This window comes from Xiphias gladius, chromosome 24 (genome assembly GCF_016859285.1).
Source record: "Xiphias gladius isolate SHS-SW01 ecotype Sanya breed wild chromosome 24, ASM1685928v1, whole genome shotgun sequence".
Lineage (NCBI taxonomy): Eukaryota > Metazoa > Chordata > Actinopteri > Istiophoriformes > Xiphiidae > Xiphias > Xiphias gladius.
In genome coordinates this window covers 135,987-158,532 of record NC_053423.1, presented here as the reverse complement: position 1 = coordinate 158,532, position 22,546 = coordinate 135,987, and the positions used below count along the sequence as shown (strand labels likewise).

The window sequence follows — 22,546 nt, the reverse complement described above, 5'->3', positions numbered from 1 at the left end:
GTCACGATACAATTAAAAGTTCAAGTTTGCCCTTTTCTGACACTGCTTTGATTTATAGTAAAAAGCAACCATAAATGCAAATATTTATCAGAAATATGACATCTTCTAATAATACAAAAATTAAATAAAGGTAAAGTAAAACAAATAGTCAAAAATAAATTAGGTTAAAGAAATATAACATAAGTAAAATTGAAGAAACAAAAATATAAGTGAAGGATAATGGGCTCACTTACAGTTACAGTTTTACATGGCAGTTACTTACATTACTGCCATGTACAGGCAAATCAACTTGGAGCCTTCCAATGTCCAATCCAATGTACCCTTTCCCTTTTGGATGACATCTCTTAGATCTCTGCACAAGCGGTCTATCAGAGGCTGCCATATATCCACAAAGCTATTATTATTTCCCTTTTAACTTGTCACGGAGCTTCTCCATTGGAAAAACCCTAAAATGTTCTCTATACCACTTTGGTACAGTAGGAGGTTTTCCATGAATCCAATTAAATGATATGCATTTTCTAGCCAAAAACAAGAAGTGTGTTCAACAGCCTAGATCTTCTTATGTTCATGATTTTGTTTTTAGGTGGCAGCCTTAATAGAAACTGGCTCTAATTTTTAAGGCTCCTGCGTTTTAATATTCTAATCTCTTTAGTTATGCATGACCAGAACTTAGATATTCTTGCACAACTCCAAGCATTTTATATATGTCCCAGTGTCAATTTACATTTAAGATACAACGATGATCTAGCAGGATCTATTTTGTTCATAAAATGAGGTTCCCTGTGTTGCCTGTAAAATATTTTATACCGTATTTCTTTAAATTTATTACTGAAACAGAGTGGGTGGCCCAAATATATCCCCCAAGTATCTTCATCATAAGCATCATAAGCACTGTGATGTTTAACAAGCCTTTCGATATTATGCCCTTTACAATTTTGCAAGCTATTATAGAAATATGAGATAAAACTTTTATTTAATGTGAAATTAATCATAAACTTCGATTAGTCCCAGCAGGGGTTGCATCCTGCGTTAGCTTGACATTTGTGTTGTTAAAGTGGCGGACTAGAAGATAAGCAAAAAAGTATTTTTGTGGAAGTCCAAAAGTGTTTTTTGAAAATGTGTAAAGGATAAAACATTATTATCATCAAGCAAGCCTCCTGTCACTCTAACTCCTTCTCCATACCTGGAAAAAAAATACAGCACTTCTAATGCCAGGTGGGAAGTCCCTACTATTCATGAGTGGCATCAGGTGTGAAAAGGTACCCTTTCTACCTGCAGACTTCTTCATATTTTGCCAGAAGTTGGTAGAGTTCTGAAGTGTTTTGTTATCTCACAACTTAGCATGAAATTTATTTTTGCTAGTGAGCTCCACTAGTAATCCAAAGGGAACACATCCACATGATTCAAGTGGGTCCTCTCTTCCTTTAAGATAGCAATGAACCCACTCATGAATAAGTCTACTGTGAAAGGCTCAATTATAATACATAATATTAGGAAAGTGTAGACCTCATCCGTATTTTTCGTAATTGTAAGGTCTTCATACTTAATCTGCATCTTTTTCAATCTCTTTTGCTAGTTTCTAAGGGATATAAATGGGTAACAACTGCATAAGATAGAGAAGCTGGGGCAACACAGTCAGTTTTATTAAATTTATTCTACCCATCCATGAAATCAGCAAATCCATCCATCTGTTAAGATTCCTCTTGATGCCTTCATATACTGTGTGAAAATGTAGTCTCAATAAATTCCTAACGTTTGGGGTTATGGTAATTCAGACACAAATCTTCTAAACTCTAGTTTCAAATGTACAGTGGCATGAAAAAAGTTTGGGCACCTCTTGTCAAAATTTCTGTTACTCTGAATGGTTAAGTGAGTAGAAGATGAACTGATCTCCAAAGGCAGGAAGTTAAAGATGAAACGTTTCTTTAATATTTGACAAATTTCTTTAATATTTTAAGCAAGATTGCTTTTTTATTTCCATTTTTTACAGTTCAAGCTCCATCCCACTACAGCTAGTAGAAACATTAGCTCCCATGTGCCATTCAAACAGAGGGGGGGGCAAGTTTGCAAGACGCAGCTAGCCATCTCCTAGTTCCGCTTCATAATGTGTGCTGTTATTCTGACATACGTACTATACTCTGCAATGTAGTACTCACTGAGTACTTTTATTAGTACTAATACCGGGTAATTCCTCCATTTGCTTTCAAAACAGGCTCAGGCCTTCATGGCCTGGATTCCGCAAGATTTTTTTTGTGGGGGGGGCACTGTGTGAACTCTGTCATATTCATGAAACCAGTTTGAGACGACTTTTGCTTTGTGACATGGTGCATTATACTGGATGTAGCAATTAGAAGATGGTAAATTATGGTCATAAAGGGTTTCACATGGTCAACAACAATACTCAGACAGGCTGTGGCACTGAAACCATGATTGATTGATATTAAGTGTGTCAAGAAAACATTCCCCACACCATCACACCACCACTACCATCCTGGACTGTTGACACAAGGCAAGTTGGGTCCATGGATTCTTTCTGTCAAATTCTGACCCTATCGTCTGCGTGCCTCAGCATTAATCCGGGTCCATCAGACCAGGCTACGTTTCTCCAGTCTTCAACTGTCCAGTTTTCCCCATTCTGATGTTTGATGTGAACATGAACTGTGTCAGCAGGATAAAATGCATTGCATTGCTGCCACATGATTGGCTGATTGGCTGATTGGATAATTGCATGAAGAAGCAGGTGTACAGGTGTCCTAATAAACTGGTCAGTGAGGGTAGGTCTGAGAACGATGGGATATCCACCTGTATGTTGTTAATGAAGTACAGTTAGCTGCTTTTAGGCTTTCCACAACTTCTTGTTTGGTTTCTTTGTAGAAATTTGTTATGACTACGCTAGTTTTCTTGCTGGAAAATTGGTATTTGAGTTTACTTTAGTTATTCCTTTAGCTCGCACGTTGTTTATGAAAGAGGAGTAGAAAATGATTTCAGCAATGTTATTTGGTCTCGTGGCTGATTTTTTTCATTTGTCATATCTGTATGGTAGCGGTGGAGATGAGTGCTCATGTTGTTGTGTTAGCTGTTATCTAGAACATTATTGTCTTGCAATATTGACAGCTAGTATTTCTCCTTTAGCAAGTCTTTCATTATTTTCTCCAAATTTTTACAGGAAAGCCAAAATACTGCCACACCCATGACCTCAATGCAGTTGGATCTCTGTCTATTTCTGTGTTACAAGCATCGCTTCCCGCTGTTGCCATCCTAAAGGAGTTTAGGTCCCAGGAGACCGTTTTGTATAATAAAGGCATTTGCGCCTTCTGCAGTATAAAGTATGGAATAAGTACAGAAAAACATGTCTGTTATCATAAGGGCAAAAATAAGAAGTAGCTGGTGTAACAGGACTATACAATACATATCGAGAGACCAAACGATACATTTTGTGATGTTTTTGTGTCACAATATATTGAATTTCAATACATTTTCTAATTCCTAATATCTACAAATAATTCATAATGCTGTTTGCTTCAGTGGAGTGCATTATTTCTAATAAACACATGGGTCTAAGTGAATTACTGGATTGTAGGGTTACAACTAATGATTATTTTCATCATTGATTGATCTTTTATTTTGTTGATTAATCATTTATTTTATAAAAGGTCAGAAAATGGTAAAAAAAAAAATGCCTACCACATTTTCCCAAAGCCCATGGTGATATTTTTGTTTTGTCTGAAAAACGGTCCAAAACTCATATTCAGTTTACTCTTGTGCATGGCAAAGAAAAGCATCAGACTGTCATATTTGGGAAGCAGCAACCAGTGAAATTTAGCATTTTTTGTTTGAAAAATTACTCAAAATAGTAGCCGATTCATTTTTTTTCCAATCAACTAATCAATTAATCAACTAATTGTTATAGCTCTACTGGGTTACTTATACCATGGACACCGGCCCACGATTAAAACAACCATTGATGTCCATTTAGTCTTTGGGCATGCTGTATTTGGGAATAAACCTGTCTGTTGGAACAGGTGTTCTGTCTGGATCACCTTCTCACCTGCACTTGTGCTCCACCAGATACACTGGTTTGTATTTTTAATTTTTCAGTCTAGCTGAGGATGTGAGGTTTTAGTGAGAATCTGGATCCACATACTGAACTAAGAATTTCCTACCATTACAAGATAGTGCAACATTATTTCTCATGAATACTGATGATATACATTCACATGGCATAACTGAATTAAAAAATTTTCATATTTATTCTAGGATTGTCTTATCTCTGTGCATTCTCGATGTAGATGCAGATACAACATGTTAAGGTTTCTCCACTTTGTCATTGTATGAATAGTTTGATGTAGGCCTGTTTCAAAATAACATCACGCCACAGCAGTGCTCTATAGTTGGTTGTTGTGAAACTCATTCAAAGACATAAAGACAACAGCAGACTGTGGGTGCACCGGTAGCGCACCTGGTTAAGTACGTACCATGTATTAAGGCTGAGTCCTTACCGCAGCGGCCCGGGGTTTAAATTCAACCCAGACCCTGTACTGCATTTCATCCCCTCTCTCCCCCTGCCTTTCCTGTCTCTTTCCAATGGCATAATGTCCCCAGCCATGGGAGACCTCACTTACAGCCCTTCTCATGTAGGAGAACGTACATGGTGTCGGTCTGTTCAACCTGATTCTACGTACACTGGACCCATTCATATGAGACAGCTGCCACAGGTTTCGAAGTAAAATTCGAAGTTCAATCTTTGAATCTGCACCTTTTTGCAGTAAACATACATCTGTGCTAAATGTTCCATGTATGTATGGTGACTTGTTGTATGTGGTTCAGTCAGGGCTGCATCATGGGGTGAAATGTCTACTTTGTGGAAATCGGGTTACTACAACGTGCACAAAAAGGCTATTGTAAGTTAAAAAATAATGTAGATGATAGCTGGTAGCCTTCAGTTGCGACAGTCCTGTAAACTGTGTAGTGAATATTTACAGTCTATGTGAACGAAACCACAGTTTGCAGGACTGTGGTAACTCAGGATGGTTAGCTCTGCTGACTGAAAAAAGACTTTGCAGACTGATTTCTGATATGATCTCTAGTTACGAGATATGAGAACGTGGAAGTGGAGTGAGCAGTGTTTGATTCTTCTTTACCAACTCTTCTTTACCAGCTGACAGTACTTAGTTGAAGCATTTGCTATTGACAGTCCTTGGTCAACAGTTTAATAACCAGGAAATATGTTTACAGTTTAGTTAGTGCATTTTTACACATTTTTTTATTCAAGCCAACAACAGTGTTATTTACTTGGTGAATGTAGAAGAAATTACAGTTCACAAGATAGATTCAAAGAAGCATATTGTGCAAAATTGACATTTATCTGAATCGAATTGAATCAAAATGAATTGACTCTGCACATTGTGAAACGAAATCGAATTGAATCGGAAGATCAGCACAAATATCCAGCCCGATGCATTATTAAATACACTGCAGACTCCCATCTGCAGTGTATTTTATACTCATCACTAATAAACCAGAGAAATACAATGAATTATATCCAGTAGTTACCAAATAGTAGTTAAGTTTTAGTTTGAGCTGTTTCTGTTCATATGCTCCCATGCGGTCCACATACTCTTTCTTTAATTTCTCTGTCTCCTGTTTTTTTCTTCTCTCTCTCTCCTACTGGGGAGCTAGTTAAATGACATTTAATTGTTGTACTGTCACATTCATTTCCATGTGACACTTGTGAACCACATGCAGTCAACAACAGTGATGGCTAATGTACACACCATCCTACTACTTGATACTGGCAGATGACTTAAAATGAACTTTTAATGATGCATTTCAATCTGCACACATTCAGTAAAACTATTTTTTCATGTTTGTAGTTATTGTGTGTGTGTGTGTGAGAGAGAGAGAGAGAGAGGGAGGGAGAGAGAGAGAGGGGGAGAGAGAGGGGGAGGTGAAGGAGGGACATGGCCCAGACCTCTGTTCAGTGTCCTCCTGCTCCTTGTGGTCATCGCCACTTTTCAGTGCAGCTGAATTCAACATATGGTTGCTCTCATTTACATATTTTTTTGTTTCTGTTGTCAGACAACTGAATAAGTATAAAATTTGATCACAGCTCATAAATGATGACCAGCAGGCATTTAAAAGCTGCTTACCTGCAGGTAGAATTATTAATCAGGACATGGGCAGACAAACAAAATTCCAGGTTAATGACAGCAGCTGTGCTGTGAGATTGGCTGTACTGAAATTAAAAATGAGCAATGACAGAAGGTTGGAAGCCACAAAATATTGTCATTACCGTCAAATAGTATTGACAGTTGATCTGCAGTATTTATAGTATAAAGCACAAAAGATATTGGCAAAACAACTCTAAGCTGCGGTCCAAATAGGGTCGGGAGTTATATCAATATATTTTCAAATGAGATAGAGGATGAGACAATACCATTTATATCGACAGGTTGATGTTGCGTTACATAACCCGTTTCTTCCGTAAAGCTGTGTCTCCTCTCTCTCACTCTCTGCACAACCCCCCAGCCTCACTCACTCACAAGTTCTCCTTCAACATGGAGAACACAGCACCGGTCCACACTGCCGAAGATAATTGTAATTGTACTCTACTGTAATCAGTCTGTTACTGTTGTTGAAAACAACTGAAGGAGTATTCTAAGAGATAGCAGCGTTTCCCATTCATAGGCTCTACTTGGGCAGCCGTCCATGTAGATTAAGAGCATCCCAGGTAGATACAATCACTCAGTTTCAATTGAGGTAAATCTTACACTGGAAAACCTTATTTCACTATTTTCAAACTAATTTTTGCCCACCCACCTGGGTTACACTCCCCGCCACTACACTGCATGAGCCTCTGCATGCATATCAGTCACACACACCGTGCCACCCACCACCAAGAAAATTGAACCTGTGGGAAACACTGGATAGGCCTATTTTTATTTAATATAAGCTATTTATTTTATAGAATTTTTCTTGCTGACATTTGCAGCTGTGTATTTTCAAACACGGAAGGATACCTGTCTTTGCACTTTGCACATGTGGCTAACTGAACATTTAGCCCACTTAGTAGAAAATGCTGAAAATACTGATATTATATTTATAAATATATATATATATATATATATAGATAGATAGATATAGATAGATATAGATAGATATATATAGATAATCTATATCTCTATCTATATATATCTTAGATATAGATTTAGATATAGATTTAGATATAGATAGATATATATATATATATAGAGAGAGAGAGAGATATAGATGTAGATGTAGGTAGGTAGGTAGGTAGGTATAAAAAAATAAATAACATACACACAAACATAAAATTATAATATTTGTGGTCCATATCACCTAGCCATGGTCCTAAACTAATATAATAAGTATATAAGTGTGTCTGCTCAAGAATAGACACTCTGTTCTAAATGGTTTCCAGTGGACAGTGATGGAGCCTTGACTGAGCCAAAGTGCAGCCCGGATGCTGTGTACATTGGACGTGATGAGACAGAGTACAGAGCTTCCTGCTGTTCACCCTGTGTGACCTCAGTACAAAGCCCGACTGTACACACAGCCTAAAGCTCAGCACTGCCACAGTTAACATGACCTACATGCTGATCACTGCACTCATGCTACTCTGTATGATACAGACTGTTAAAGTGGACTGCAGGCATCATGCATCTAGTTGGATCTTGCTGGGATTGTGCCACGGCAGCCATTTTGTTCCCATCTTCCATTCAGACTTTAAATCTCCGTTGAACAGTCACACTGTCTGATTGTACCAGTAAAGCAGAGATGAGCCAGAGCAACATACAGCCTCCTAACTCTTTTATGCAGGTATATATTTTCTTCCTTCTTTTTTTTAACCATGAACTTGTAGATTAGCAGAGACTTTGTTGTTTTTATAGTGTATAACATAGGGGTCGACCAGTTATTGGTCTGGTCGATTAACGGATCCAATTCCGCATTTTTCCAACTATAGGAATAGTTGGTTTTTGTTTTTTTTTCATACTGATTGCTGATAAAATAGATTAATTAAAAAAAAACTCTTTGCAGCTACCTCTCTCTGTGTAGCCACCACTCTGTAATCCTGAGCAATGTCCTGGCCACAGCGCTATGTGATTGTTTACAGGTCATGAGATATAGCCTATTAACACTGATGGCTACAGGCACAGGCGGGCTCAGAGAAATGAATTTGCAGACAGGAGTAGATCTGGTGAGCAAGTGGAGCTGTGTGTTGAAGGTATGTCTGAACCTTAAGGCAGCAGATGTTGCTGAAGTTGCAAAAACACGCCAATCTTATGAACAAGTTAATTTGTTGATCCAAGACACACTGAAGCAAGAGAGAGCATATGAGAGAGAGAGAGAGAGAGAGAAGCCATTGCTAACTGCTAAGCTAAAGTAAGTAGCAGATCTGAATAACGTGTAAACAGCTGTGGGGTTAGCAAGAAAGTTGCTAAAAGAAGGAGAGAGCTGAGAGTGACTTAGCAGAACTAGTGTAAGTTTAAATGTGCAGCGGGTAATTAGCCACTGAAATGAGGAAAATGGCAAAATAAACAGGGTTGAGATTGAGCAGCAAAAAATGCAGTTACAGAATCCAGTAAAGGAAATGCTGGCAACCAGAAATGTGACAATAAAATTACCGGAGCACATGAATGGCCACTCACTACTGTTAAATAAAAGAAAATAGAAGTAAAATTACTTGTGTAAAAATGTACTCAGTTAAAAGTACAAAGTAACTCAGTTAAAATGTACTCTGAGTAAACATTACAGCATTACAGTTTTAAAAGGGGGAAGGGGAGGGGAAAAAATATTATATGGTGATAGTATTATCATATATCATTATTATAACATTAAAAAAACCTCTTTATGCTAGCATGCATCGGTATTTCTCCCAGGTGAAAACCGCACCGAAAGCAACCAATAAATTCCAGTCAGGCACTTTGCAGCCTACTCATACAACTGATTATCACAAATATACACTTAGGTGGAAGTTTATTAGATACACCTAGCTATAAGGTCCAATACAACACTATTAAATTCGTTTTAGGGAGTTGTTGAGACAACTATAAGTATCATTTTGGAGACAGCAGTGTGTGGTGCTATTTAGCTGTATTGCAATATACAGAGAGGTGTTTCTCTTACCTTCATTGGTATAAGTGGGGTAGACAAAATAAGAGAAACACCTGGATACCACGGCGGGCGTCCATAGACTTAATGCAGCAAATGTTTTGTTTTGAAATGCACTATGGCAGTAAGACTGGATGGGGAACTGTTCCAGAGCCCCAGATTCTCAGGGGCTTCCAAAACCCCCAGATTCAATGTTAACCCTTTTCCAGAAAGGGTGGGGTGAGGTGGTATCCAAATTTTGATACCGCAAAACTTTCCCCAAATTTTCCCATGGTATAAGGTATTACCGGCTGATTTAAAATCACATTGTGGGGCTTAGAGAGGGCCACCAATCACTTTTATACTGTTTCCCGCATCAAGGTGGCTGCAGCGCACATATTTCATCTTATGTTACATTAATATTTTTAACATGTTTTTATATTCATTTTGTCTTTTTTATGTGAAGCACACAGTGCATGTAATTTCTTTGCTGTAAAGCATTTTCAGCAGTATTTCTTGTACGAAAGGTGCTATACAAATAAAGTTTATAATCATTAGTATTATTATTTTTATACAATGACAAAAATGTCTTACATGTTCCAGTTTTATTCTCTGAACAACATCAGAAATGGAATAGCAAATGCTAACAACATTAACAAAAAACTGTGTAGGGCTAGAGTCCAGTGCAAATAAATTTAATTAAAAGCACAGCTCATAGCATCCAGTAGGCTTATCAAATAATAACCAAATAACATAAGTAAGAAAATGGGCTTAAAAGCGCATCCTACAAACCGCAACATTAGGCTGTTCTTCAGTTCGGACTGAAGAACAGGACCTGCCGCATCCACCGCACCAGCTCTTTTTGCAAGAGACTGCCCAAAGTTAGCCTTTTTACCGGGGTCAAGGTTGCACATCTCTTCTTCCGCCTCCACTCTGTTGGCACCTGGACCTGCTGCTGCATGTTCTGCTTGCCTCTCCAGTCTCACCATCTCAGCCTCTAACTGCCTCTTTGCCTCATCGCTCTTATATCCACAATAGTACCGAGGGTTGAGGAAGGTGCATTTGCGCATCAACTCAAGCACAACATCACTTTTGTATTTATCCTCCAACTTGGCAAGAATTCCAGCTTTGATGGACTTTGTTAACTGATCGTCCTCATTTGACACAGCAAACACATCCTCCCTGTAGAGCTGGAGCATGGGGAGGAGAGAGGAGCTGGTCACATAGTTTTCACCAAACAAAACTTCACTGATGTCCTGCACTGTGAACAGCCTGCAGGACATCGGTGTCCTGCCATGTAAGTGACAGCTTGCTCCTTCAGACAGGGCTAGTCTGATCGATTGCGCTTGCTCCAGGATGCACTCTACCATTGCTAGTTTAAAACTCCTGCGAATCGCATAGTCCTGACGATGAAAAAAACATTTTTTAATTAAACCTACTTCTTAATGATTCTAATTAATCACGATGCATTATATTGATGCATGGCTCTCTCATTTTTTTTTTTTTTTTTTTTTTACACCAACCACCACCACCAATTTCAATGTATGAACCTTGATTTGTGTGTTATGTGTAACACAAACATTACATTATATTAAATTAACATTTAAATCCTACATGTTTGCATGTCTCATGTAATAAATTAAAAAATCAGAATAAGCTGCGCTGCTTTGCCTCATGCGTAAATGCACATAGCGTCTCTTAATGGGAATGGGGACCCACAAATTCTGCTGCAGTGGGATTGTTGCACTTAAACTCACCCACCCGCAACTCATCAGCTGTCAACCACAATGTTCATTTTTATGACCCAACCCACCCAACTGCAATCCGCACATCACTAATACATAATGGGATTTTTTTATTAATCATTCTGCACCACATGTACATTCATTAGATTCTTTATTTGTCTATAGGCTTATGATAAAATGATGTAGGCTTACAGTTATGAGACTAAGCTCAGGGAGTCCAAATTCCACCTGCTTCTTGTGCAGTTCTCTCTTTCAGGGCCAGCTGTGCGAAGTGCATCTCTGAGTGCATCTCTGAGTGCATCTGCAAGATTGGCCACTGTATGGTTTTCAGGAAAATAAGTGGTCTGGATGCATTTAAACTCCAGTTTCCACTCAGGGGTAATGGTGTGGACAGTCAAGATCATGTATGGTGTCATGTTAACTGACGGCCACATATCAGTTGTCAGTGAATAGCTGTCTGCCCCCAACAGAAGCACTTGAACATCTTGTCTAACTTTAGTCTATAAGTCTGGAATGGCTGTTCATAAAAGTATTTACGTCCAGGCAGCTCAACTGGGTGTCTAGAGTTTTGATCATGTTCTTAAATGACTTTTGTTCCACCGTTTGGAAAGAGACCATTTCTGTTGCAATGTTCATGGTCACCCCCTCAGTACAGGTTTTGCACCGCACACTGTCCCTTTTGTACTTAGTTGTGTTCTCTAACGCACCTAACGCAACTCACCTTCTTCATGCAAATCTTACACACAGCCTCATCAGGATTTGTTGGCCTATGCCTTGTCATTCGGTAGGAACCCAAAATGCTGCCAAATTGTAGCAGTTGCCTTTTTTCTGGGGAGAACCCCCCAAAAAAATTTGTTTTTTTTTTTGTTTTTTTTTGTTTTTTTCTAAATCTCCCTTCTGAGGAGAAGCTGTCACGTGACATGCGAATATGACCACTTCTAAATAGTTAATCTTCTTCTAATATATATATTAATATGTATATGTATATATATATATATTAATATTAATATTAGTATATTTATAGGGAGCCGGGGGGCCTAATCTTGAACTAATTCTTCGTGTTTCGACAGCCAGAGAACTGGCTCTCGACCAGGAAACTGGTTCAAGAGCAGCTCCAACACTTTGATTGTCTAGAACCAAGAACCGCTTATGTCAGGGGCTGGGGCAGGATTATCATGACCAAAAAGACCAACTAAAATTTTGTGACTGCCGTTTTAAAAAATTTGGATATGTTCAAGATCAAAATCAAAAACTTTGGATGCTAGTGTAGGCCCTCAAAACCAGCAGCAACACACATAAAGAGACAATGTAGTCCGCCATTTGTTGTTGTGCTTCGGGAAAGCAGAGTGGTATAAGGGAGGCTAAGGGGTAAATAGGGACCCAGCAGCAGCTCTTTTTTGCCTCAGGGGCCAAATCTCGCCATGCTCATAGCAAAAACAATACCCTTTGCTACATTAGTTCTGGATATATAAACATAATTTAACCCTTTTATTTACTTGAAAAATCTGGCAAACCACAAATGGCTTCAGTGCTACATTAAGAATTTTACCAAAATGAAATATCAGCCAAGTTTCCATCCAAATGCAGCTCAAATTTTAACTGAATTTCAAGAAAATCGACAAAAGAAAATGAAACTGAAGTCTTGTTTCCCTCCACTGCTGCTGTCTGATTAAGAGCTGATAAACAGCTGGTGGAGCTGATTCTCCAGTCACTGTTATTAAGCCACTGCAGAAGAAGAGGACGCAGTGAGATGAGGTCATTAAAAAGGGCTCCAGTCAAAGCTCAGATGATGGAAAACCATGTGGAGAAGATGATGGATATCTGACATTTCTGTTTGTTTCATGTGTTAATCTCAGGAAGTGACAAGTTACGTTAAAGTCACATGTTTCATGTACGTCAGCATTTATTCACTAAATCTCTTTCCATTGCACTTTGTCATATTATGCTTTTATCTCACCAACTTTTACTCCTCAGCCAAGCACAAAAACCGTTTGCGATATTTTCAGATTTTTCCTCGTTTCCACTCAGTCCAAGAATTCAATGCTGACGTTTTTGCATACTCAGTAAAGTAGACTCATTTCATCCAGTGCTCTGAAAGTGCTGACGTTTAGCCTTGGCAGTCAGTATACAAGATTTGAATATACTGTATCATTTTTACTAGCCACTGCCATTTCAAATTAGAAAGACTTTATGAGAACACAAAAGATAGTACAGAAAATTTCTTGTTGTTGTCTGTGATTGTTTTGGCACTGTAACATCACTGTTTTTCACTTCACTTACTTTCTGTTGTATGCTCAATTGTGGAACACTAGAGCCCATCAAAACCTCACTCTCTGATGTGGGTATTTAGTTTGATCAGCATGTTGGTATTTTAAATCTACTTTTCTTTTGTCATCTTTCTAGTCTGAACATGCTCATAACTAGAGCTGGATATCATTTCACATTTTCTAATACTAATAAGAGTAGAAAGGATTATTTGGTTCATTTAATAGTGTCTCAGCAAAAAATAAATCAGCAACAATTTTGATAACTAATTCATCTGTGATATGAACATCTTTGGGTTATAGACCTTTGTCCCACTAATGTGTCAAATTGTACTCTGTGGAATTGTAAAGGGCATTTTTCACTATTTGCTGATACTTCATAGACCAAACTATTGATAATGATAAGAATACTGGTAATGAATCAAGTCTAAGACTAGTGCTGATATGATAACTGAGATTCAATGCAGATACAAAGAAGATCCTTTGTATCATGTTTATGGGGCACTCCACCGATTTTACACACATCCTTACACATGAGGATGTGCTTACTTGTCATGATTAGTACAACTCAGCCTTTGAAAGCAGTTGTGTAATGAATTCAGTGTCTCTGGCAAAAATGATGTCATAAGGGTTAACTTGGATTTAGCCATTTTTGACTAAAATACTGTTACGAGTAAGAGGTGGAGTTTGCCCGACAGGGAGGTTTAAAAGTCAGTATAATTTAGCATTGATTTTTAATTACTGAATGAAAAATGCAATACAAAATCCCTGCAGTACAGACTTAAATTATGTCTTAGAACAACATTTATAATAACAATAATATAATGATAACCTTTACTTGTGTAGTATCAAAGTCACAGGTTGTAATTTATTTTGGATTGGTTTCCATTCTCAAGAGGGCGGGTCTTATGTAATGTGAGCTGGTCTGAGGGCAGACAGCAGAGGAGAGAGAGATAGTAGAGATATGGAGGCATGTTGCAGATGAATGCAATGACTAATTAAGATTGATGGACAGTGAACAAGAAACCTCATCCTTGACCTATTTTGGTTTAGTTTCTGTTTGTGTCTGTTTGTTAACTTAAATGAGCTAAAGCCAACATCGAGCTCAGTGCACTGCTATTGACTGGAGAAGAGGCCTACAGACTTTTTTGTTGATTTGCAGCAAATGGCATATCTTATATGTATGGCCTACTAGGCCACATTCAGATTAATTTAAGCCCTGTGAGGAAAAGCCAACCCTCTCATCTTTTTGAATGAAACAAGTCTGTCGGCACAGTGGTGGTGTCAACACAGGAGACTCTAAACGGCTAAACAATGCAGGGGCGTCTAGCAAGAAAGTTGAACCAGGCTCAACTTTTGCTATAACACAGTGTCATCTGACAAGCTGCTGTGTTGACCAACCAAGAATGTGCAAGAGAATGTTCTTGATGGATGATCTTTGTAACGTGACTACTTCTAATCTGTACCTCGTGATTGTCATGACCAAAGATAAAATAGTCACTACAGTGATAACTTTCTTTAAAATCTTGTCTGCCAATAACTGTTGTACAGTGTTTTGGCATCTGATGAGCCTTTAAAAGCATGAATCTGTTACTCCAAATGGACGTCCTCGATTGTATTTCATTGCCTCACTGGTACACTAAACAACACAGCGTCCTGCTGTTTTAACATAGGCTTGTTTTCAGTCAGACTCTCCACTTAGTAGCTGGTATAGTTAGAAGTCTTAGCGTCAATTAAATCCTCTAGACCTAAAATCATTTTACTAGCATTTTACTACCTGTGTCACGACAATAGCACTTTTCCTAATGTAGATACGAAGGGCTTTCAAAGGAAAAGAAAAATGAAAATTCAGTGTAATATTGGAAAAATGATCATTTAAATCCAAAACTGTCTGTTCAGAGAATATGTAACGAGAAATCCTGCTCTCCTGGTTGATGCCAGCTTTCGGTACTTAAATTCTGGTCTTAGTTTTTAATTCTCAATGACACAAACACAATTTGGCTGGTACTAAAAAGTTTTGAGGTTCCATAGCCATCTTAATTTATAGCACAGTTAGAGTTGTAGTACAGTATGTTTGTGTGGTTGAGATGCACTGTGTAGCCAAACATGATAATGATTTTGGTTCAGGGTCCTGCTAGTTTTGTGCCTATGCCACCATTTTGCGCCCATCACAACCATTTTGACAGTAGGATTAATGACACAAATGGATGTGATTGGTGATTTGCAGAACCAGATCCATAGTTGCACCTTTTTTGGCCTTTTTTTTGCCTTGGGGTAGAGATGGGACGTCAAGCCTGACACATCTGGCTCCTGCACCTCAGCGTTAAGCCTGACATCCAGCGATGAATCAAATAGTTGAAAAGTGAAACAGAGAACGCTTCCCCAGTCGTGTGTAAAAATCAGAGTCCAAAAGGAGGAGAAGGTGGAGGCGGTGGAGAAACTGAAGGCAGACTGGGAGGAATGGAGTTGCATCAGCCAAGTGAATTGTCATGATGCAGATCATGCGTGAAATTAGCAGCAGATTCCACAGTGCAGCTGCAAATGGCCTTATTACTATTACACTCAGTCAGCTGGCAATGGGCCCGTTTGGCAAACACTGATAACCTGGTATTGAGCCACACAGGACAGACCGGGATAGACCAGGACAGGAGGGTGCTCTCTGCTGTGGATTTACAGTGCGAGTTTGAGGAAGGCCGCTGGTTTCATTCCGAGGAGGACATTTTAGCAGCAGCCATCTGATCGACAGCTCTGTGCATAAAGAACATTGTGTGTGTGTGTGTGTGTGTGTGTGTGTGTGTGTGTGTGTGTGTGTGTGTGTGTGTGTGTGTGTGTGCGCGCGTGTGTGTTGGGGGATGGGGGATGGGAGGAGGGAATTAAGAGTTGGCATTATGTCAGGAGAGAGCTGCCATCTCTGCCTCCTTTCTAGCCGTGTACAGACACACATACACACCCAGCCTACACACAAAGACGATGATAGCACAAGATGAAGAAAGAAATACCTCCACTCCCAGTGTCTCTTGGCTTTGTCACTCCTTTATTACACAGACACAGACATGTCCCTCCACAGATGCCTAAACAGACTTCATATCCACTCTTGATTGGCCAGTGTAATATGAACAAATGAAGCCCTCAGCTCTGGCTACATTTAAGGGGCCCCTGAAAGTAAGCATGTGTTTATTTTTACAGTGAAAGAGTGGGGAGGAAAAGATGGAGGGTTTGAGGAACTGGGGGAGGGTAGAGGAGTAGGGCGGGTTTTCTTTGTGGTACTGTACAGCTGGGGCAGGAGAGGGGGTTACAAAATCCTGCCTTCTGTTGGAATGCTATGCTATACGTGGATGTCTGGATACCATCTCTATGCTGTTTTATGACAGATGGCTACTTCTTCAGTACTCTCACTTTGTTACCAGTAGAAGGAGTCTTTTATCAGATTTTTGATGAAGATCTCTACCTGTCTAACTTTGGTTTAATATTGGGTTTATGAAAAGCATGATTTTGTCTTTAGGTGGAGCGTCTCTTTTCTACCTCTCTCTCGCCATCACTCTTTTTTCTTTTCCCTTCCTTTATTGCATTGGCCTGGCAGAGCGCCCAAAGCTAGAGGGTTGGGGTGGGTGGGAGGTGGTAGGCGGGATTATGGGAGAAGGAGGAGGGGTGTGGTTGAAGAGAGAGAGTGTGTGGCTTGTGCAGCAGCTGACTGAAACAGTCATTATATTATGTAAAGGCAGTCGGCGGCAGTGGTGGCCGGGGAGGGGAGGAGGGGGTAGGGGGCGGGTGTGGGGTGCCAGTTACTGACGCTCAGCACAAGGCCGACCCTGATTGGCTCATCAGCGCCATTCTCAGCAGCATTCTGTGTCTCATTAAAGGTGGAGGCTCAGCAGAGAGGTTGCAGGAGCTGCTTGTGTTTTTCTCAGCAAATGGAGGCGATGACTTGGCCCCGCCGCTGCATCACAAATTAATTAGAGAAGAAGAAGTAGTGGTGGGGTGGGCCATATTGTGCGATCTTTAAGACTCCTCCCTGTGTTAAAGAGGTTGCTGTAGATGAGAGGAGGATAACAGAGACATTAGAGGAGGACAGAATGAACAGATTAGAGCACCATGATAAAGTAGATGAGGGGAAATGATAGAACGATACCAGCAGGAATAATCTGCTAATAGGGAGCTGATGAAGAGATAATGGGCCAATTAAATCTTTGTCTGAATTACAGTCACTGACGCTCACTGTACAGGACCCCCCCCCCCCCCCCCGTGTCGTTGATTTCGTGGTGCAGTGCTGACAATGAGAGCATCCATTTGCATATTGTCTGGCACATGACGCACATGATGTACGGTCTGTCACAATGGAGGAGAGACCTGCAGATTTAGTTGTTCACACCACTGGTTCTAGCCACTTGACAGGATAATGAGGGATTCTGGTGGTGTTTGTTGGTGGTTTGACATGACCTTTGACAGCACAAAAAATGCCAGTGAATGTCACTCATGGGCAACCATTCATATCTGTTTCTTAGCAAAATCCTGAAACCTGCTTGGGTTGTTTAATCCGTAACAGTGAACATCAAAACTGTTATTTTTTTAAGTTGCATTATGTGTGCAAGTACAGATTAATTTAAAAAGTCTTCACAGCAATACCTGAAGAATTATGCTGATTTGATGTATAGTGCATTCAGAAAGTCTTTCCTGTAATTTTTGTAATAAATTTGCCAACAATTCTAATATTCTATTTTCTCTTTGTCATTGTGGGCTGTTGAATTTAGATTGATGAGGGAAAAAATTAGTTTAAGTGATTTTAGCATCAGGCTGTAACATGTGAAAAAAGTGAAGGGGTCTGAAAACTCTGAATGCACTGGAGTATGGAAATAAGTAGAAACCTGTGATTTGGTACGACAACGGGGGGGCAGTTCAGTGATGGCTATGGGGTAAAAGCTGTTTTTTAGTATTGAAGTACCAGTTTTTATGGCCCTGTGGTGTCTCCAAGAAGGTAATAGGTTTAGGAGATGGTGGCAGTGGAGAGTTGTCTCTCTCAGAATGTTGCTGGCTCTTCAGAGGGAACATGATCTTAAGATGTTATCCACTGAGGGCACAGAGAAGCCGATTATGTCCTGGGCAGTGTTTATGGCTCTCTTTTAGAGCTGTCTTGTTGGCTGCTGAAGAGTTAACATTCTCTATGAACACTCTCTATGGAGATGTGGTAGAATTGCACAAGCAGCTTCATGGACAGGGTGGTTTTCTTGAATGTCCTTAGAAAGCAGAGTCACTACTGTCTTTTTCATCAGTGCAGTGGTGTTGGTTGCCCATGTGAGGTCCTCTGTTATATGGTTTCCCAGAAATTTAAAACTGGAAACCCTTTCCATGTTATCTCCATTGATGTGAAGAGGAGAGAGGTCCTCACGGTGTCTCCTGCAGTCTCTTATGAGTTGCCAGTTTGCCAGTTTCGTCCCTGTCAGTTGTCCCATCCACATTTTAGATCACCCCGACACTGTTGTATCATCTGCAAATTTAATGATTGTGTTTGTGGGGTGTACAGGTACACAGTCATGAGTGTAGACACAGTAGAGGAAGAGACTTGGCCCATAGCCTCGTGGAGCACCAATGCTGAGAGTCAGGCTAGGGGAAAGGTGGGGTCCAACTCGGTCTGTGGGCGGTTTGTCAAAAAGTCGCTAATCCACATGCACATAGGTTGACTGAGACACACAGCTTGAGCAGTTTGTCGACCATCCTCCTGGGGACAAAGGTGTTTAATAATGTGTTGTAATCAATGAAAAGGATTCTTACATATGTCCCTTACTGTTCAAGGTTGGTCAGTGGAGTGGAGATGGCATCATCCATAGATTCGTTTGCTCTGTAGAAGAATTGGTGCTGTTTGGGTGGGGGGGTAGGGATGGTGGGTAGAATTGTGCTTTGAAGCCAGCCTTTCAAAGCACTTGATAATGGATGTGAGCGCTACCAGTCTGTACACAGGAAAATTACTACTACTACTACTACTACTAGTTTTATAAACGGTTTGTCTTGAAATGTGTCTGGCAAAGAGTAGTGCTGGCTGCCACAGCATCACCATGGCTCTGATGTGAAAATTGCCTTGTAGCACTCTTCTCTGATTCGAAGTTTGATCTCCGTGAGGTGACAGAACTCACCACTGATCCAGTGGTGAGTTCTGCCCAGCCCTCTTTGCTGCTCTAGTCAATGAGTAGTGTTCAATCCAACTAGCAGCTATTATAGTAAATGGAGTTTGAGTTTGCCAAACAGCGTTTGAGGGACTCAGAGCATGAGGAAAAAATATTCTGATCTGATGAGACAAAAACTGAACCCTTTGGACAGAACTCCGAACACTATGTTTAGTGAACAAAAGGTACAGCTTATCACCTGGCTAATACCATCCCTACAGTGAAGCATGGTGGTGGCAGCATCATGCTATGGGGGTGGTTCTCAGCAACAGGGACAGAGAGACTCAATCAATCAATCAATCAATAATGGAGAAACTAATGTGTTTGAGTGAAAGTGACTGGAATGTTAATAGATTGGAAGGAACAATTTAAGTTCAATACACTTTTTGCCCAACTGTTCAGCATTTCAAGTTACAATGACTAGACTAGATTTTCCAGTTTCATTTAGTGTTCTTTAACATTCATTTAAAGCCAAATAATTAAGCTGAGAAAACCCGAAATTTGTTAACTAACTAATAAACATGATGCACAGTGCAATACATTTATTAAAATTGTGTTAAAAAGCAGCAATAAAACACAAATTGGCTTTGACATAATCATCCAAAAGATTCAGTGTGCCATTTCCATCCAAAAAACAGTTTTATCTTTGGTTGACAGTATCTCGTTTTAATTCTGTTACTTAAATATGTTTATTAATTATGGAATGCCATTTAGTCACATTAAAATTCAAACTTAATCTTAAATCTACAATCATCCATCAATCAGAATCAATCCGTAAGCTTGAACTTAACTAAAAACCCTAATATTAAAACAATATGAAAAAACATAAAGGGAGAAAATGACTTGGCCTGCTTAACTTCATCGTAGTCAGCAGTCAGATTGGTCCATATTTATCCAGTGACAGTGAAAAAATGTCAAACAGAGAAAATGGCAGCGCTTTTGAGTGCAGATAACCCGGTTAGTCCATACAACTGATCCACTGCTGAGAAGGCGCCCTTGGTGAGCTACAGACTGATAACATGGAAAACAGTTAAGAGAACAAGGGGGTTGTTTTCTTTGTCATTAAACAAACATTGCTCTTCCCCAGACAAGTTGAGCTAATCAGCCAATCAGAAGCTGGCAAAGTGCTGCATTGCTAATGAGGGGGTGTGGTCTAGGCTAAAAATTTATGTATTTAAGTCTGTTCAACTGAAAGATCCAAGTGAAAACAATGGTTCCTTTATATTAGCACAGTATACCAAGATTAGTACGTAATGCAATCACACTCAGTATTTCTAAGTAATATTTACTTAAACTGTTAAAGTAGAAACAAGTTCTGGGCTAACAGTGTAATATGTAACAGTCATGACTAGCATTGTTAGAATTACTGCCTATACATACGTCTCATGTCCGATATTTAGATAACAATAGTCAGTGTCTCAGAAATGCTAGATTCATTTTCTTCATAGTGTCATTTGTTGGACTAGTGTAAGTTTAAATGTGCAGTAGGTAATTAGCAGCTGAAATGAGGAAAATGGCAAAATTAGCTGGGTTGAGATTGAGCAGCAAAAAATGCAATTACAGAATCCAGTAACAGAAATGCTGGCAACCGGAAATGTGACAATAAACTTACTGGAACACATGAATGGCCACTCACTACTGTTACTTAAAAGAAAATAGAAGTAAAACTACTTGCGTAGAAATGTACTCCGTTAAAAGTACAAAGTAACTCGTACTCTGTAAAATGTACTCTTACTTCGTTACATTTTTAAAAGGGGGAAGGGGAGGGGTAAAAAAGTTATATGGTGATGATAATGATATATGATAAAAGTATTAAATTAAAGAACCTCTTTTTGCTAGCATGCATTGGTATTTTTCCTAGGTGAGAAACTGCACCGAAAGCAACCACTAAATTCCAGTCAGGCACTTTGCAGCCTACGCATACAACTGATAATCGCAAATATAAACTCAGTTGGCAGTTTATTAGGTACACCTAGCTAAAAAATATCCAGTCCAATACAACACTATTAAATTCGTTTTAGGGAGTTGTTGAGACAACTATAAGTATCATTTTGGAGGCAGCAGTGTGTGGTGCTTTTTAGCTGTATTGCAATATACAGAGAGGTGTTTCTCTTATTTAGCCTACCTTCATTGGGTAGACAAAATAAGAGAAACACCTGGACACCACGGCAGGTGTCCGTAGACCTAATGAAGCACCTGTTTTGTGTTGGACTTTGTGTTATTCTTAATTTTGATGCCAAGATTTTCATTTATACTGCAAATGCGTATTGGTTACAGTGTTTGTACTTTGTCATTTCCTTGTCCAGCTTCTGCTCTGGTGCAGCATCTTGATTGGTTCACTGCTCTGTGAGTCCCCATGCTGGAGCTGGTCACATGACTAAGCTAATGTGCTCCTAAGACTTAGCTTGTTGTATTCCTTACAAAAGCCTTCCTTGCTGGTATGAATCACATGGTAACAAGCACACACACACACACGAAGACATCAAACATTTCTCAAATTTATTTGTCCCCATCAAGTAAAAAGATACAGGCTATTCTTAGCTGTATTTAACCCACTTCCATTTGAATGAGCTTACCAGCAGCTGCTCATATTGTCTGCTTATGTCTTTATCCCTGTTGCATTCTAGTGTGTCACAGCACCGGTTATCAGGTCATTGGGGCTATGTTGATTAGTTAAAAACCTTAATTTGACTCAGGTGGTTTTGGATATGGAGCACTCCATGTTCTGCTTCGTTGCACAGTGTTGCTCGGTCTGTCTCACCATGTCCATCTAGCAGGACATTTAAAGAAGAATGGATTTCATGGTCCTTAGAGAATGAGTCCCGGATTCAGGTTATCCCCTGACAATCTAGCACGACCTCAGGGCTGTACCCAAAGTAGGGTACTGAGAGTCCACTTAGAGTCAGCACTTCAGACTGATGCATTGAGTGGGTGGAAGTCGATTTGTGTTTTTTCCAATCCAAGTAAACTGATGCTACTGTTATAAATTTTATCATCTGCACAAGTTTGCAAGGGTCCATGCGGAACTTCTGTGTGTAGCTTAAAAGGTATAGTTTGACCGTGCAGACCAAACAAACCTGTGTGAATACTTCCACTGATACAGACACTTTAAGTAGAATAAACAGACCTGCCCGCACATCGCTATCCACGTCTGTTTGAACTATAATCCTGCTTTTAGGTTTAATTTTCTGGGCCTTTTTTTCATAAAGTTTCCACTCGTTACGCTTCTGATAATAATAATAACTTTTTTCTAAAACTTGCAACAATATGC

The 22,546-nt window shown here is 39.5% G+C and overlaps 1 protein-coding gene across 1 annotated transcript in view; it reads left to right on the top strand.

Annotated features, from left to right (window-relative positions):
* The window catches only part of gatad2b (GATA zinc finger domain containing 2B), a 76,261-nt gene that overhangs the window by 28,950 nt on the left and 24,765 nt on the right, over positions 1-22,546 (top strand). The window lies entirely within an intron of this gene.